A 16,371-nucleotide genomic window follows, 5' to 3' on the forward strand; every position below is an offset into this window, starting at 1 on the left:
AGCCCCCTGGCAGCCATGTTTTTTGATGAATCAGAATAATCTGAACAATCTTGGTAGAGGGTCACACAAGAACCATTTGTAAAATTATTTTAAAATCGGCCTAGCAGTTTCACACAAGAAGATTTTTAAAGTTTCCACTAGATACATATAGGGAAAAGTGACCACACCCTCTAACGGCCATGTTTTTTGACGAATCTGTATAATTTGAACACTCTTGGTAGAGGGTCACACAAGGACCATTTGTGTGAAATTATTTCAAAATTGGACCATTGTTTAAGGAGGAGATGTCGTTTGAAAATTTTTCTATTTTTAGCTCTGGCGGCCCCTATGTGCAACCAAGCAAAACCGTTTGAAAAACTTTGGTAGAGGACCATCCAAGGAACATCCAAGCCAAGTTCCATCAATATCCATTCAGTGGTTTTGGCGATGTCTTTTAAACACAATTGCTGATGATGGAAGGACGGACGGACGACAGAAAACACATACAGCGTGATCACAATAGCTCACCATGAGCATTGCTCAGGTGAGCTAAAAAGAAAATAGAAAAAAAGTTATATAATATTTTTTCTTGTGACAAATAAAAACACAGTGAGAAAATCAATTGGTGAAAACACCAAAAAAAATCATTATATTCAATAAACAAGAGTGCCAGATTTATGTCACAATATACGCCCGTCATGAAGATGTTACAGTAAAACATATTCTGTATAAGTTTGGTAGACAGTAAGCCCAAGCAATGACATAGCCAATTCTTACAACCAGGTTAAAAATCTATTTTGTTTCTCTAAATCTACAAAAAAACTCCTTACCAGGTAGAGATACCTTAAAATACACCTAAAATTTGAAAGTAACATGTATGTTGTACTGCAGAAAAACAGTCTTGGTTTTTCCCTACAGTCAATTATTAAAAAATTACAATATAAGTTACTTAGAGCAACAAGAAAGGGAAGTTAATCTGAAAAAAACATTTCTAAGTCAACACAAGAATCCTTACTAGATAGCAATAGGTCAAAATACACCTAACAAGAGTGCCAGAATGTCACAATATATGCCCGTCATATCAAATTTTTTTACACTAGCACCTGTATTTGCAAATGGAATTTTATTCTGTGGTTGTGTAGTAATTCTTGTAATTCTTTTGTTTTTCTAAGTCCACAAAAAAACCTCTTTACCAGGTAGAGATACCTTAAAATACACCTAAAATTTGAAAGTAACATCTATGTTGTACCAAGTTTCATTAAGATATGGTCATAAATGTGGCCTCTAAAGTGTATACAAACTAGCTTTTTCTTTCATTTGACCTGGTGACCTAGGTTTTGACCTGACATGACCCAGATTAAAACTGGACCTTGAGATCATCAAGATTACCAATCTGACCAAGTTTCATGAAGATACAGTCATAAATGTGGCCTCCACAGTGTTAAACTTTTCCTTTGATTTGACTCGGTGACCTAGTTTTTCACCCCACCTGACCCAGATCTGAACATGACCTATAGATCATCAAGATTAACATTCTGACCAAGTTTCATAAAGATATGGTCATAAATGTGTAATACAGTGTAAACTTGCTTTTCCTTTGATTTGACCTGGTGACCTAGTTTCTGATCCTACATAATCCAGATTCAAACTGGACCTTGAGATCATCAAGATTACCATTCTGACCAAGTTTCATTAAGATAAAGTCATAAATGTGGCCTCTACAGTGTTAACAGGCTTTTCCTTTGATTTGACCTGGTGACCCAGTTTTTGATCTGACATGACCCAGGTTCAAACTTGACCTAGAGATCACCAAGATTAACATTCTGATCAAGTTTCATGAAGATACAGTCATAAATGTGGACTCTAGAGTGTTAACAAGCTTTTCCTTTGATTTGACCTAGTGACCTAGTTCTTGACCCCACCTGACCCAGATTTGAACTTGACCTATAGAGCCTCAAGATTAATATTCTGACCAAGTTTCATTAAGATATAGTCATAAATGAGGCCTCTACAGTGTAAACTAGGGCTATCACTAAAGGTGATGAATGTTCCCCCCGCATGCACTGACACAGTACATTGCAATTTGACGCACACAAGATTGCATAATTATGTAGACTGTATGTATATAGACTGTATGTATACAGTATAGTAACAAAAAACAAAGTCCCATAACTATGCAGAATACTTATCTAAAAGAACGTAACATGCACCATGCACAACTAGGGTTGGCACTGATCAACTTGTGTGAAGCTTTATTAAATTGTGTGCAAGGGTTCGGAAGATAAGGCGCGCACAAGATTGCATATGCAGACTGTATGTACATAGTATGTTAAGAAGAAACAAAGTCCCATAACTCTGCAATTTTTGTCGTTGAAAGAACCTAACATGCCCATGCACAACTACTGTTGTTACTGATCACTTGTGTGAAGTTTCATTAAATTGTGTCAAGGGGATGAGGAGAGATGGTGCGCACAAGATTGTGTCTTTGTATATAGTATAGTAACAAAAAACAAAGTCCCGTAACTCTGCAATTTTTTTTTCTAAAAGAACCTAACATGCCCCATGCACAACTACTGTTGTTACTGATCACTTGTGTTAAGTTTCATTAAATTGTGTCAAGGGGATGAGGGGAGATGGTGCGCACAAGATTGTGTCTACGGACGGACAGACAGACAGACAACCTGAAACCAGTATACGCCCCCTTACAACTTTGTTGTCGGGGGGTACAACTAGCTTTTCCTTTGATTTGACCTGGTGACTTAGTTTTTAATCCTACATGACCAAGATTCAAACTGGATTTTGAGATCATCAAGATTAACATTCTGACCAAGTTTCATGAAGATACAGTCATAAATGTGGCATCTACAGTGTTAACAAGCTTTTCCTTTAATTTGATCTGGTGACCTAGTTTTTGACCCAAGATGACCCAATATCAAATTCATCCAAGACTTTATTGAAGGTAACATTCTGACCAAGTTTCATTAAGATTTGGCCCAAATTGTGACCTCTAAAGTGTTAACAAGCTTTTCCTTTGATTTGACCTGGTGACCTAGTTTTTGACCCCAGATGACCCAATGTTGAACTCGTCCAAGATGTTATTGAAGGTTACATTCTGACCAAGTTTCATTAAGATTGGGACAAAAATGTGACCTCTAGAGTGTTAACAAGCTTTTCCTTTGATTTGACCTGGTGACCTAGTTTTTGACCCCAGATGACCCAATGTCGAACTTGTCCAAAATTTTATTGAAGGTTACATTCTGACCAAGTTTCATTAAGATTGGGACAAAAATTTGACCTCTAGAGTGTTAACAAGCTTTTCCTTTGATTTGACCTGGTGACCTAGTTTTTGACCCCATATGACCCAATATCAAACTCATCCAAGATTTTATTGAGGGTAACATTATGACCAAGTTTCATTAGGATTGGGCCAAAATTGTGACCTCTAGAGTGTTAACAAGCTTTTCCTTTGATTTGACCTGGTGACCTAGTTTTTGACCCCAGAAGACCCAATGTCGAACTTGTCCATAATTTTATTGAAGGTTACATCCTGACCAAGTTTTATTAAGATTTGGACAAAAATGTGACCTCTAGAGTGTTAACAAGCTTAGAGGGCCAAGATGGCCCTAGGTCGCTCACCTGAGTAACACACCATAACAGTGTAAACATGTTTTACCTAGTGATTTCATAGAAACAAATATTCTGACCAACTTTCATTAAGATTGGACCAAAAAACGAGGCCTCTTGAGTGTAAACAAGCATTTTCTTTGATTTGATCTAGTGACCTAGTTTTTCTAACCCACATGACCCAGATTCCAACTTCTCAAAAATTTCTTGAAAACAAACATTCTGACAAGGTTTTGGGAAGATTGGAGCAAAAAAGTGGCCTCTAGAGTGTATACAAGCTTTTCCTTTGATTTGACCTAGTGACCTAGTTTTTGACCCCCATGTGACCCAGATTTGAAATCATCCAAGACTTCATGATAACAAACATTCTGACCAAGTTTAATAAAGATAGCATCAAATATGTTCCCCCTAGGGGGTAAACAAGCTTATTCTTTGATTTGACCTGGTGACCTTGTTTTTGACCCAACATGACCCAGATAAAAATTCCTCCGAGATTTCATGCAGACAAACATTCTGACCAAGTTTCATGAACATCAAATAAAAATGCAGCCCCTATTGCATGCACAAGGCTTTTATTTGATTTTAACAGGTGACCTAGTTTTTGACCCCAGATAATCCAGATTCAAACTTGGGCTAAAGATCATCATTTTGACCAAGTTTTTGACCCCACATGACCCAGTTTTGACCTTGACCTAGAGGACATCAAGACAAACATTCTGACCAAGTTTCATAAAGACTGAGTCACAACTGTGGCCTCTAGAGTGTTCACAAGCTTTTCCTTTGATTTACCAGGTGACCTAGTTTTTGACCCCACATGACCCAGATTTTAACTTGACCTAGAGATCATAAAGACAAAAAGATTGAGTCACAACTGTGGCTTCTAGAGTGTTCACAAGCTTTTCCTTTGATTTGACAGGGTGACCTAGTTTTTGATCCCACATGACCCAGATTCGAACTTGACCTAGAGATCATCAAGACAAACATTCTGACCAAGTTCCATGAAGATTGAGTCACAACTGTGGCCTCTTGAGTGTTCACAAGCTTTTCCTATGATCTGACCTACTGACCTAATTTTTGACCCCACATGACCCAGTTTCAAACTTGACCTAGAGATCATCAAGACAAATATTCTGACCAAGTTTCATAAAGATTGGGTCACAGCTGTGGCCTCTAGCTTGTTCACAAGGCAAATGTTGACGGACGACAGATGACCGGTCACAATACCTCACCTTGAGCACTTTGTGCTCAGGTGAGCTAAAAAGTTACATTATAGGCTATTAATAGTGACAACAAATTTTAAACTAGGGACCTGGTTCTTGCGCATGACACTCCGTCTCATGGTGGTGAACATTTGTGCCAAGTTATATCAAAATCCCTCCATGCATGAAGAAGAAATGCTCCAGACAAAGTTGTCATTCTTGTATCCTTTGACCTCTAAGTGTGACCTTGACATTAGACCTAGGGACCTGGTTCTTGCGCATGACACTCAACCCATGATGGTGAACAATTGTGCAAAGAAACATCAAAATCCCTCCATGCATGAAGAAAACATGCTCCGGACAAAGTCATTATTGAATTTGACCTTTAACCTCTAAGTGTGACCTTGAACTTAGACCTAGGGACCTGGTTTTTTACGCAACACACTTTACTTCATGATGGTGAACATTGGTACCAAATTACATCAAAATCCCTCCATGCATGAAGAAGATATGTTCTGGACAAAATTTGTTGACACCGCCCGCCCACCAGGGGTGTTCCCGTAATACGTCCAGTTTTTCAAACGGGCATATAAAAATTGGATGTAACATGCATGTTGCACTACTGAAAAGTGGTCTTGATATTTCCCTACAGCCAGTAATAAACTAGAAGATGCTTTTGTAAAAAAGCGCATGTCTCCCCCAGTGCACAGTCGTATAGGCAAGAAGTCAATAGGGGACAGGAGCGAAAGTCAAAGAGACACTGATGGTTGGCTGCAATAAGGATCATACACTTGGCATGTCCAATCATACCACTAAGTTTTAACATTTTGGGCCTGGGGGTTCTCAAGTTATGAATTGGAAACAGTTTTCCATGTTCAGGCCCCTGTGACCTTGACCTTTGATCGAGTGACCCCAAAATCAGTAGCATGTCCCATCATCCCAATAAGTTTCAACATTCTGGGTCAAGTGGTTCTCAAGTTATTGATTGGAAAGAGTTTTCTACGTTCAGCCCTCTGTGGCCTTGACCTTCGATGGAGTGATCCCAAAGACATTAAGGGTCATCTACTCTGTAAGTCCTATCACCCAGTGAAGTTTGAAGGTTCTAGGTCAAATAGTTCTCAAGCTATTGACCGGAAATGGATTCCCATGTTCTGTCTGCTGTAACCTTGACCCTTAACAAAGTGACCCCAAAATCAATAGGGGTCATCTACTCTGCATGTCCAATCATCCTATGAAGCTTCAACATTCTGGGTCAAGTGGTTCTCAAGTTATTGTTCCGATATGGTTTTCCATGTTCAAGCCCCTGTGACCTTGACCTTTAACAGAGAGAACCCAAAATCAATCGAGGTCATCTACTCTGCATGTTCAATCATCCTATGAAGTTTCAATATTCTGGGTCAATTGGTTCTCATCTTACTGATTGGAAAGAGTTTTCTATGTTCAGCCCCCTGTGACCTTGACCTTTGATGGAGTGACCCCAAAAACATTAGGGGTCATCTACTCTGTAAGTCCTATCACCCAGTGAAGTTTGAAGGTTCTAGGTCAAATAGTTCTCAAATTATTGACCGAAAATGGATTTCCATGTTCTGTCCCCTCTGACCTTGACCTTTAATAGAGTGACCCGAAATCAATAGGGGTCATCTACTCTGCATGTCCAATCATCCTATGAAGTTTCAACATTCTGGGTCAAGTGGTTCTCATGTTATTGATCGGAAACGGTTTTCCATGTTCTGGCCCCTGTGACCTTGACCTTTAACAAAGTGACCCCAAAAACAATAGGGGTCATCTACTCTGCATGACCAATCATCCTATGAAGTTTCAACATTCTGGGTCAAGTGGTTCTCAAGTTATTGATCGGAAATGGTTTCCATGTTCAGGCCCCTGTGACCTTGACCTTTGATGGAGTGACCCTAAAAAGGGGTCATCTACTCTGTAAGTCCTATCGTCCTTTGAAGTTTGAAGGTTCTAGGTCAAATAGTTCTCAAATTATTGACCGAAAATGGATTTCCATGTTCTTTCCCCTCTGACCTTGACCTTTAATAGAGTGACCCCAAATCAATAGGGGTCATCTACTCTGCATGTCCAATCATCCTATGAAGTTTCAACATTCTGGGTCAAGTAGTTCTCAAGTTATTGATCGGAAATTGTTTCCATGTTCAGGCCCCTGTGACCTTGACCTTTGATGGAGTGACCCCAAAAACAATAGCAGCCGTCTACTCCATAAATCCCTACCATCCTATGAAGTTTGAAGGTTCTAGGTCAAATGGTTCTCCAGTTATTGACCTGAAATGAAGTGTGACGTACAGAAGGACGGACGAACAGGGCAAAAACAACATGTCTCGGAGACATAAAAAGTTACAGTATAAGCTATCTATAGTAATAACAAAGGGAAGTAATTCTAAACTAGGGGCCTGGTTCTTTCGCATGACACTCCGTCTCATGATAGTAAAAATTTGTGCCAAGTTACATTAAAATCCCTCTATGCATGAAGAAGAAACGCTCAGGACAAAGTTTGTGGACGCCGCCCACCCGCCAGGGGCGTTCCCATAATACGTCCCATCTTTCAGACGAGACTATAAACAAGAGCTGTCACTAATGGTGACAAATGCCCCTGCAGCGCCTTGACCTTTGACCTGGTGACCCCAAAGTCAATAGGGGTTGTGTACTCAATAAGTACTATTAGCATGTGAAGTTTGAAGGTCCTGGGTGCAGTGGTTCGCGAGTAAAGTGCCTTCATGCAAAAAGTTAACATTGGCCCCTGTGACCTTGACCTTTGACCTGGTGACCCCCAAAGTTAGCAGGGGTCGTGTACTCAATAAGTACTATCAGCAAGTGAAGTTTGAAGGTCCTGGGTGCAGTGGTTCATGAGTAAAGTGCCTTCATGCAAAAAGTTAACGTTGGCCCCTGTGACCTTGACCTTTGACCTGGTGACCCCAAAGTCAGTAGGGGTCGTGTACTCAATGAGTACTATCAGCAGGTAAAGTCTGAAGGTCCTGGGTGCAGTGGTTCGCGAGTAAAGTGCCTTCATGCAAAAAGTTAACGTTGGCCCCGTGTGACCTTGACCTTTGACCTGGTGACCCCAAAGTCAGCATGGGTCGTGTACTTGATGAGTACTATCAGCAAGTGAAGTCTGAAGGTCCTGGGTGCAGTGGTTCGCGAGTAAAGTGCCTTCATGCAAAAAGTTAACGTTGGCCCCCTGTGACCTTGACCTTTGACCTGGTGACCCCAAAGTCAGTAGGGGTTGTGTACTCAATGAGTACTATCAGCACGTGAAGTTTGAAGGTCCTGGGTGCAGTGGTTCGCGAGTAAAGTGCCTTCATGCAAAAAGCTAACGTTGTGACTAATGAACGAACGGACGGACAGTTGAAAACTAATATGCCTCCCTTCGGGGGCATAAAAGATTATTAGCTTTGTAGCGAGAAATATACATTGTTCTTTAGTAGAATAATACTGCATGCAATGATACTGTTCACTACCAGAAATACCACTTTTTTTGTGTGTACCTGCAGACGATAGCTGCAGGAGGGTCCTATATTAATGGAATGTCTCGCAGTTTGAAAAAATTACTGTAAAAAATGATATTTTGGCACTTCTAAGTGGTTATAAAAAGCAGAAGCTATACAATAACTTATCACATTTTTATTCTATAAACAGCTGACTGAAATTTGTATTTTTGAAAATAAGAATAACAGTTAAAAAAAAAGTTTTCTATAATGTCTATACATCATTACAAAATACACACCCGTCAACCAGTTGCGAGCAAAACAGTTTGTGGTGGACAAAACAGTTCTCCAATATTTTTGTTGGGATCTGTATTGGGGTAAGTATTTTCGATCTAACAATCAACTGGTGCCAAATATGTTAAAAATCTTTGTTTCTGTAGAAAGTAGCATGAACAAAGAACATGTGTTTCCCGTTTAAAACAAAGATATACGAGGGTTGTCCCAGTATTTAATCGCAAACTTTTTTTATTTTTTCGAAAATCAATTAATTATTTCAACTGGTGTTATTTCAATGTATACTCTACAGGACTATAGAGTTTAAAATAAAATATCTGTCATATTATTCGAGTATTTTTTAAATAATGGACGGCAGTCCGTGATAGTCGGTGCACACTTAGTTTTCCTCCTACAAAAAGAAGCGGCTTCCTTCATGTAACTTTCCCGATATACATCTCACACGATATTTGTCGTTAATGGCAATGTGTGGCGAGTAATTATTTTGCGTTTCAAGTCTTTGGCGTCACTAACATTAAAATAGTGATGTTGTTTTGAAAATAACAGTCGCACGCACTTTCAGAAATGATGACATCAGATAAGTTTGCGGTGCAGAAAGTATTAAATGTATTTTGTCGCCCTCTCTTTGAATCACTCGCCCAAGCTTCCTTAAAACATTTGTGCCACGTAAAGACAAGTGTCCTGCTAACATCTGCCTGACTTCCAGAATTTTCCACTTCCCATTTTGTTTGTGAAACCTATAGGGCAATAACTCTGAAGTTACTAAAGTTCATAACGAAATTGAGTGTGCACTTCCACATTGTGGTGATCTAAATTTAATTCAAGTTTCATAGTTCTAGGTGAAATATGTCACAAGTTAAGAAGCAGAAATTGCCATTATTATAGTACCCTATATAGTTAACACTAAAAATCACTAAGGGTCATAACTCTAGTGTTACTTGGGCAATCTGACTGAAACTTGACAGGCCCCATTTCCCTTAAGTGGTGATCAAGTATATGATCAAGTAGTTCATTGAAACATTCCAAACCACTTCATAGATATGGCTCCAGACGGAAGGAAAGATGGACAGATGGATGGACAATGCCAAAACTATATCCCTCCGCCTTAGATGGGGTATAAAAAGGTGGGGGATAATTAGACTGCCTATTTGTTGACTATTTACTGGTTTTCTTTAAGAAATGAACTACAGAATAGGATCAGCAAATCCATAAATCGTGCTAGCAATTCATGTTTAATTTGTTAATCCTATCTGTCATACATTTCGCATGAACTCCGAAAAAATTAATTCATTTCTTATATAGTTAAATTGTTTCCTTTCCTTTTGTAAACAAGTTTATATTATAAATTGCACACATTTTGTTGCACTTAACATTAAAATCAGCTTCCCGGTGATTCTGTTCTAAAGATGAAACAACTGCGACGTCATTCAAGGAACGTTCTCCCTGACTATACGCGGACGTCATCAAAACATTGGGCCTTTAAGCAGCGTTGTCGTAACATTGGCACCTTTCCTTTTGATGTTCATACAATATGAATGTCATAATTTTCAATGGAAAAAAAAAAAGAGGGCGAATGTAAATATAACAATTTGAAAACTGGCAACTTGTTTAAATCATGTCATTTAGATAACACAAACTGTTCATTATATTATCTCGGATACAAAGAATTTGTTTGTAAGTAAGTAAGTAAAGACTCTATTTTAGGAGGCAACACATTCAGGTAATCTCAATCTTCCGAGCCAGCCTCTCTTCATACGTACATGATTTAAAACTATGTGCAAAACAATTTAACATATCAAATCAACAATTAAATCAATACAGTTCAAGAATGACCTACAAGTATACTATAACATAGTGATTAGGCCACACCAAATTGATTACCTGTTCGTCAGATTTCCCGCACCAATTTGACGGGAAATAAAAAAAAAATATTTTAATTTTTTTTGATCGCCCGCACCTGGCGTATTTTTTGCACTGGGTCGAAATCAGTAGGAACGATAAAGGGTGGAAATTCCGAAGTTTAAACGCACCTAGCTTGTAATTCAGGCCAGCATTTTTTAATTTTCTAGTTTACGGGAGCGCAGACCCTATTTTTTGACAAAACGAAATAAAAATAAAAGTCATTTTCAGCACTTGTATTTTCATTTTACCCACCGACCATCCATATTTTCTACTGTCAATACAAGTTTAACTGTATGGTAGTGGTTTTGTTTCATCAAAGTGAGCAGACGCATGAAAAATGGCAGCCTGCATGAATGAAATTGTGTAAAATTAAATTAGAAAAAAATACACTGAGTTAACAGACAATAATCTTTGGAATAAGTTGGTAGTGATAACAAGTATTGTAAATGAATTGGAACTGAGTAGAAATTACAGCAGCTAAAGCTCAACATTGGGAATAATCACGTAAAACTACGTTCACTAACAACGCTGTCCAGATGTTGAAAAATCTGGCGTATCACATGTACGAGATTTGTTGTCTGTATATTATAATTGGACAACGATCAAATTCATGTGGGACTGCCAGAAAAATACCACAATTAATAGAAAGGAAAGACACCAAAGAAATGGCAAAATGGAAGAGCAAAAGTGAGTATCAGCTTGTAAAAACATTTTTTTTCTTTGAAGTATTGAGAGTCTTTTCCTTTGAAGTATTAGGGGTCAGAGAAGAAAAGAATAAGTAATATCACAATTGTTGGAAATTATGTTTAAAACAAACTGCATTTTCAATGTATAATGATTGATGTCCCCTGCAAATGCAAACACGTGATAAAAAATTCAAACTAGTCCAAATAATTTGACTGTCACATTAATGATTGTTTTATATTTCTGTCGGGCAACCTAACCGAGTGGAGATATTCCGCATATGAAAAGCTTATCTCAATATTCCGAGGATCAAGTCAAATTAGTTTGAATAAACCCGTGCGAAAAAAGAACAGGAAATCCTGGGATTATCCCAGGAAGTCCCAGGACTATCCTGGGATAATGTCCTGAAAAAATCTCAGGAATTCCTGGGATAGTCCTGGGACTTTTCACGCCATTAAATGGGACTGGGACAATCCCAGGATTTTCCTATGAACAGGAAAAAAACAGGACATCAGAACTATAATTTATTATATTGTCCTGTTCTCAGGAAATCCCAGGACTTCTTGAAGTCAGGATATCCCAGGACAATTGTCCTGTCTTCAGGAAATCCCAGGAATTCCTGTTGTCAGGACATTTCAGGAGAATTGTCCTGTCTTCAGGAAATCCCAGGAATTCCTGTTGTCAGGACATTTCAGGACAATTGTCCTGTCTTCAGGAAACCCTAGAACCTTGTAAACATGATTTGAAATTCACTTTGGTGGGAAATACAGTTAAGAAATTGACTGTTAAATTTCAATAAAATTTATGTGAACAGTAAGAGTATAAGCAAGGATTATCATTTCCTGATATTAAAAAATATTTTATAGTTAAAAAGCATACATCATGTACACAATCTGTCATAGCAGAAATATTAATTTCTTGGCACATCAAAAATCAGCTCAAATATGTGCAGTCATATTGACTTGAGCAAAAAGCTCTTATTATTCTATGATCTGTTCACTTTTAAGAGTGAAAACTGTCTTTCATCAAACATGTACAGATAACCTAAACTGTAATAACACATTTCTGACTAATTCTAAAGAAAAATACTTTCTAAATAACTTTGTTTTGTAAAATCATTAAATGAAGGAATACATTATGTATTATTTCTAAAAGTTTATACAGAAATAATTTGCTAACTTACCACAAGTATAGAATATATTCCTTTTACACTGACAACACCACAGCACAAGTGCTTAATGATGCAGTTTCTCCCAAAACATGGGTCTTCAACACCAGGATGTAATTAACTTACTAGACCATTACAAGATCATGTTTCAAATTAATTACCATTTTTCAATCTGTATCTTTTAGAAAAAGTCCTGTCTTTTTCCTGTGCATAGGACAATTTTTCTATCAAAAGTCCTGTTTTTTAGTGTTAAAGTCCTGTCTTCAGGACTTTCTTGCAGCCTTGCTAAAAGAATCCCAGGATATCCCAGGATAATCCTGGGATTTCCTGAGAACAGGAAAATATTTCTGCACGGGAAGTTCTAACCAGGTACCCTAACTCAAACGATAATTATCAAACATGAAACTCCTGGCAATATTCTCATATCCACTTAAGCATACTAATAAAGAAGACCCATTGAAAGTATGTATGGGACAAACATTCAGTCACAAATTGCCACATGTGCCTTTTACACTGAGGAACACAATAAAATATCCAGTAATAAATGTATTTTCGGACTCGTAACTTACTACGTCCAAGTCCCATTTCAGCACTTTATTTGGTGACACGAGCGATAATTACTTTTTTTTTTATTTCATCGCTCTTCGCTCGCATCAATAAATGATGATTTGAAAAAAAAATATTTTAATTTTTTTTTCGCTCGCTCGCCCCAAATATTTTTGAAAAAAATCCGAAGAACAAGACATCAATTTGGTGTGGCCTTACTGTGAAATAAAATACATAGATATTAGAGAAATGTTTGCAACATAGGATATAAAAAACTTCCGTAATAAGAAACAAATACCTCCTGACCTGAGAAGTTTGCTAAAACCAAATTTTACTGTAATTGGTTTCATATCAGTTGGATGGAAACTGTAGGAGTCGAGTTCATATGTTCTGACAGATCTAGTAGTTAAAAGTCCAAACAAGAGGGCCATAATGGCCCTATATCGCTCACCTGTTATCACTGCACTTAAGGACAAGCTGTTCAAAAAATCATGATCAAGATCAATCAAAAGAATTATGAGAAAATATAGTTGAAATTTTCTTAAATTTACTTCAAATAAAATTATTTTCAAATCAGGCCAGTAGTTTCATGCCCGAAGGATTACTTCAGAGGAGGATAGGAGCAAAATTTTGACTGATGAAGCCCAAAGGACAGGAACAACTAGAGCTATCACTAAAGGTGATGAATGTAACCCCCGCATGACTGACACAGTACATTGCAATTTGACGCACACAAGACTGCATAATTATGTGGACTGTATGTATATAGACTGTATGTATACAGTATAGTAACAAAAAACAAAGTCCCATAACTATGCAGAATATTTATCTAAAAGAACGTAACATGCACCATGCACAACTAGGGTTGGTACTGATCACTTGTGTGAAGTTTCATTAAATTGTGTGCAAGGGTTCGGAAGATTAGGCGCGCACAAGATTGCATATGCAGACTGTTACATGTAAATAGTATGTTAACAAGAAACAAAGTCCCATAACTCTGCAATTCTTGTTGTTAAAAGAACCTAACATGCCCCATGCACAACTACTGTTGTTACTGATCACTTGTGTGAAGTTTCATTAAATTGTGTCATGGGGATGAGGAGAGATGGTGCGCACAAGACTGTGTCTATGGACAGACGGACAGACAGATGGACGGACTGACAACCTGAAACCAGTACAACTTTGTTGTCGGGGGGTACAACAAAGGGAAGAAATTTAACCAAAAAGAAAAAAAAAATCTTACAAGGTACAGATATGTCAAAATACACCTAAAAATTGGAGGTACCATCTATGTTAATGAATGTGGCCTCGGCTTTTCCCTACGGCCAATAATAACAAAATTACGAAATAAGCTATTTATAGTAACATAAAAGGGAAGTAATAAAAAAAAAATTATTGTAAGTGAACAAAAGAAGGATCTGCCAAATAACAAGAGGGCCATGAAGGCCCTGTATCGCTCACCTGACCTGTTGACCTAAAGATCATCAAGATTAACATTCTGACCAAGTTTCATTAAGATTATGGTCATCAATGTGGCCTATAGAGTGTTAACTAGTTTTTCCTTTAATTTGACCTAGTGACCTAATTTTCGACCCCACATGACCCAGATTCGAAATTAACTAAAGATCATCAACTTTAACATTCTGGCCAAGTTTCATGAAGATACAGTCATAAATGTGGCTTCTAGATTGTTAACAAGCTTTACTTTTGATTTGACTTGGTGACATAGTTTTTGACCCCACCTGACCCAGATTTGAACTTGACCTAAAGATCATCAAGATTAACAATCTGATTAAGTTTCATTAAGATACAGTCATTAATGTGGCCTATAGAGTGTTAACTAGCTTTTCCTTTGATTTGACCTGGTGACCTAGTTTTTGATCCTATCTGACCCAGATTTGAACTTGACCTAAAAATCATCAAGATTAACATTCTGACCAAGTTTCATGAAGATATGGTCATAAATGTGGCTTATAGAGTGTTAACAAGCTTTACCTTTGACTTGACCTGGTGACCTAGTTTCTGACTCCACTTGATCCAGATTTGAAGCTGAACTAAAGATCATCAAGATTAACATAATGACCAAGTTTCATAGAGATATTACTATAAATGTGGCCTCTAAGAGTGTTAACAAGCTTTACATTTGATTTGACCTGGTGACCTAGATTTAGGCCCCACCTGACCCAGATTTAAAGCTGACCTAAAGATCATCAAGATTAACATTCTGACCAAGTTTCATTAAGACATGGTCATAAATGTGGCCTCTAGAGTGTTAACAAGCATTTCCTTTGATCTGACCTGGTGACCTAGTTTTTGACCCCACATGACCCAGATTCGAACTTGACTTACAGATCATCAAGATTAACATTCTGACTAAGTTTCATGAAGATACAGTCACAAATGTGGCCTCTAACAAGCTTTTCCTTTGATTTGACCTGGTGACCTAGTTTTTGACCCCACCTGACCCAGATTCAAAACTGATCTAAAGATCATAAAGATTAACATTCTGACCAAGTTTCATTAAGATATGTTCATAAATGTGGCCTCTAGAGTGTTAACAAGCATTTCCTTTGATTTGACCCGGTGACCTAGTTTTTGACCCCACATGACCCAGATTCAAACTTGACCTAAAGATCATCAAGATTAACATTCTGACCAAGTTTCATGAAGACATAATCATAAATGTGGCCCCAGAGTGTTAACAAGCTTTTCCTTTGATTTGACCTGGTGACCTAGTTTTTGATCCCAGATGACCCAAAATCAAACTCCTCCAAGATTTTATTGAGGGTAACATTCTGACCAAGTTTTATTAAGATTGAGCCAAAATTGTGACCTCTAGAGTGTTAACAGTCAAATTGTTGATGACGACGGACGGACGGATGATGACAACGGACACAGGGCGATGACAAAAGCTAAAAACAAGAGCACTGCAATGCAACGCAAATGCAGAGCAATATACACACAAAACAAAGTCATATGACCTTTAACCCCTAAGTGTGATCCTGACCTTGAAGTGAGCCATCCGAAACATGTGCTCTGCACGTCGTTTCGATGAGGTGAACAATTGCGTCAGGTTTCTTTGAAATCCTTCAAGGGGTTCAAGAGTTACAGAGCAGAAGGGAAATTGCTAACCAACAGACAAACAGACAGACGGACACTGAGGCGATAACATAAAACGTCCCTTTGGGCGTATAAAAAAGAATCGAGATCTTGTGGTGATACAAGTTGTGTGCAAGTTTGGTTAAAATCAAATCATAAATGAAGCTGCTATTGTGCAGACAAGGTCAAAATAGCTTATTCTGGCCCTATCAGGGGCCATAACTCTGGAACCCATATTAGAATCTGGCCAGTTCAAGAAAGGAACCAAGATCTTGTGGTGATACAAGTTGTGTGCAAGTTTGGTTAAAATAAAATCATAAATGAAGCTGCTATTGTGCAGACAAGGTCAAAATAGCTAATTTTGGCCCTTTAAGGGGCCATAACTCTGGAACCCATTAGGGGATCTGGCTGGTTCAAGAAAGGAATCGAGACT

At 38.0% G+C, this 16,371-nt stretch overlaps 1 protein-coding gene across 10 annotated transcripts in view; it reads right to left on the bottom strand.

Annotated features, from left to right (window-relative positions):
- The window catches only part of LOC123527417 (uncharacterized), a 265,494-nt gene that overhangs the window by 100,512 nt on the left and 148,611 nt on the right, over window positions 1–16,371 (bottom strand). The gene's annotated exons all lie outside the window — the stretch shown is intronic.

The sequence above is a fragment of the Mercenaria mercenaria genome, chromosome 14 (assembly GCF_021730395.1).
Source record: "Mercenaria mercenaria strain notata chromosome 14, MADL_Memer_1, whole genome shotgun sequence".
In the NCBI taxonomy this organism is placed as follows: Eukaryota; Metazoa; Mollusca; class Bivalvia; order Venerida; family Veneridae; genus Mercenaria; species Mercenaria mercenaria.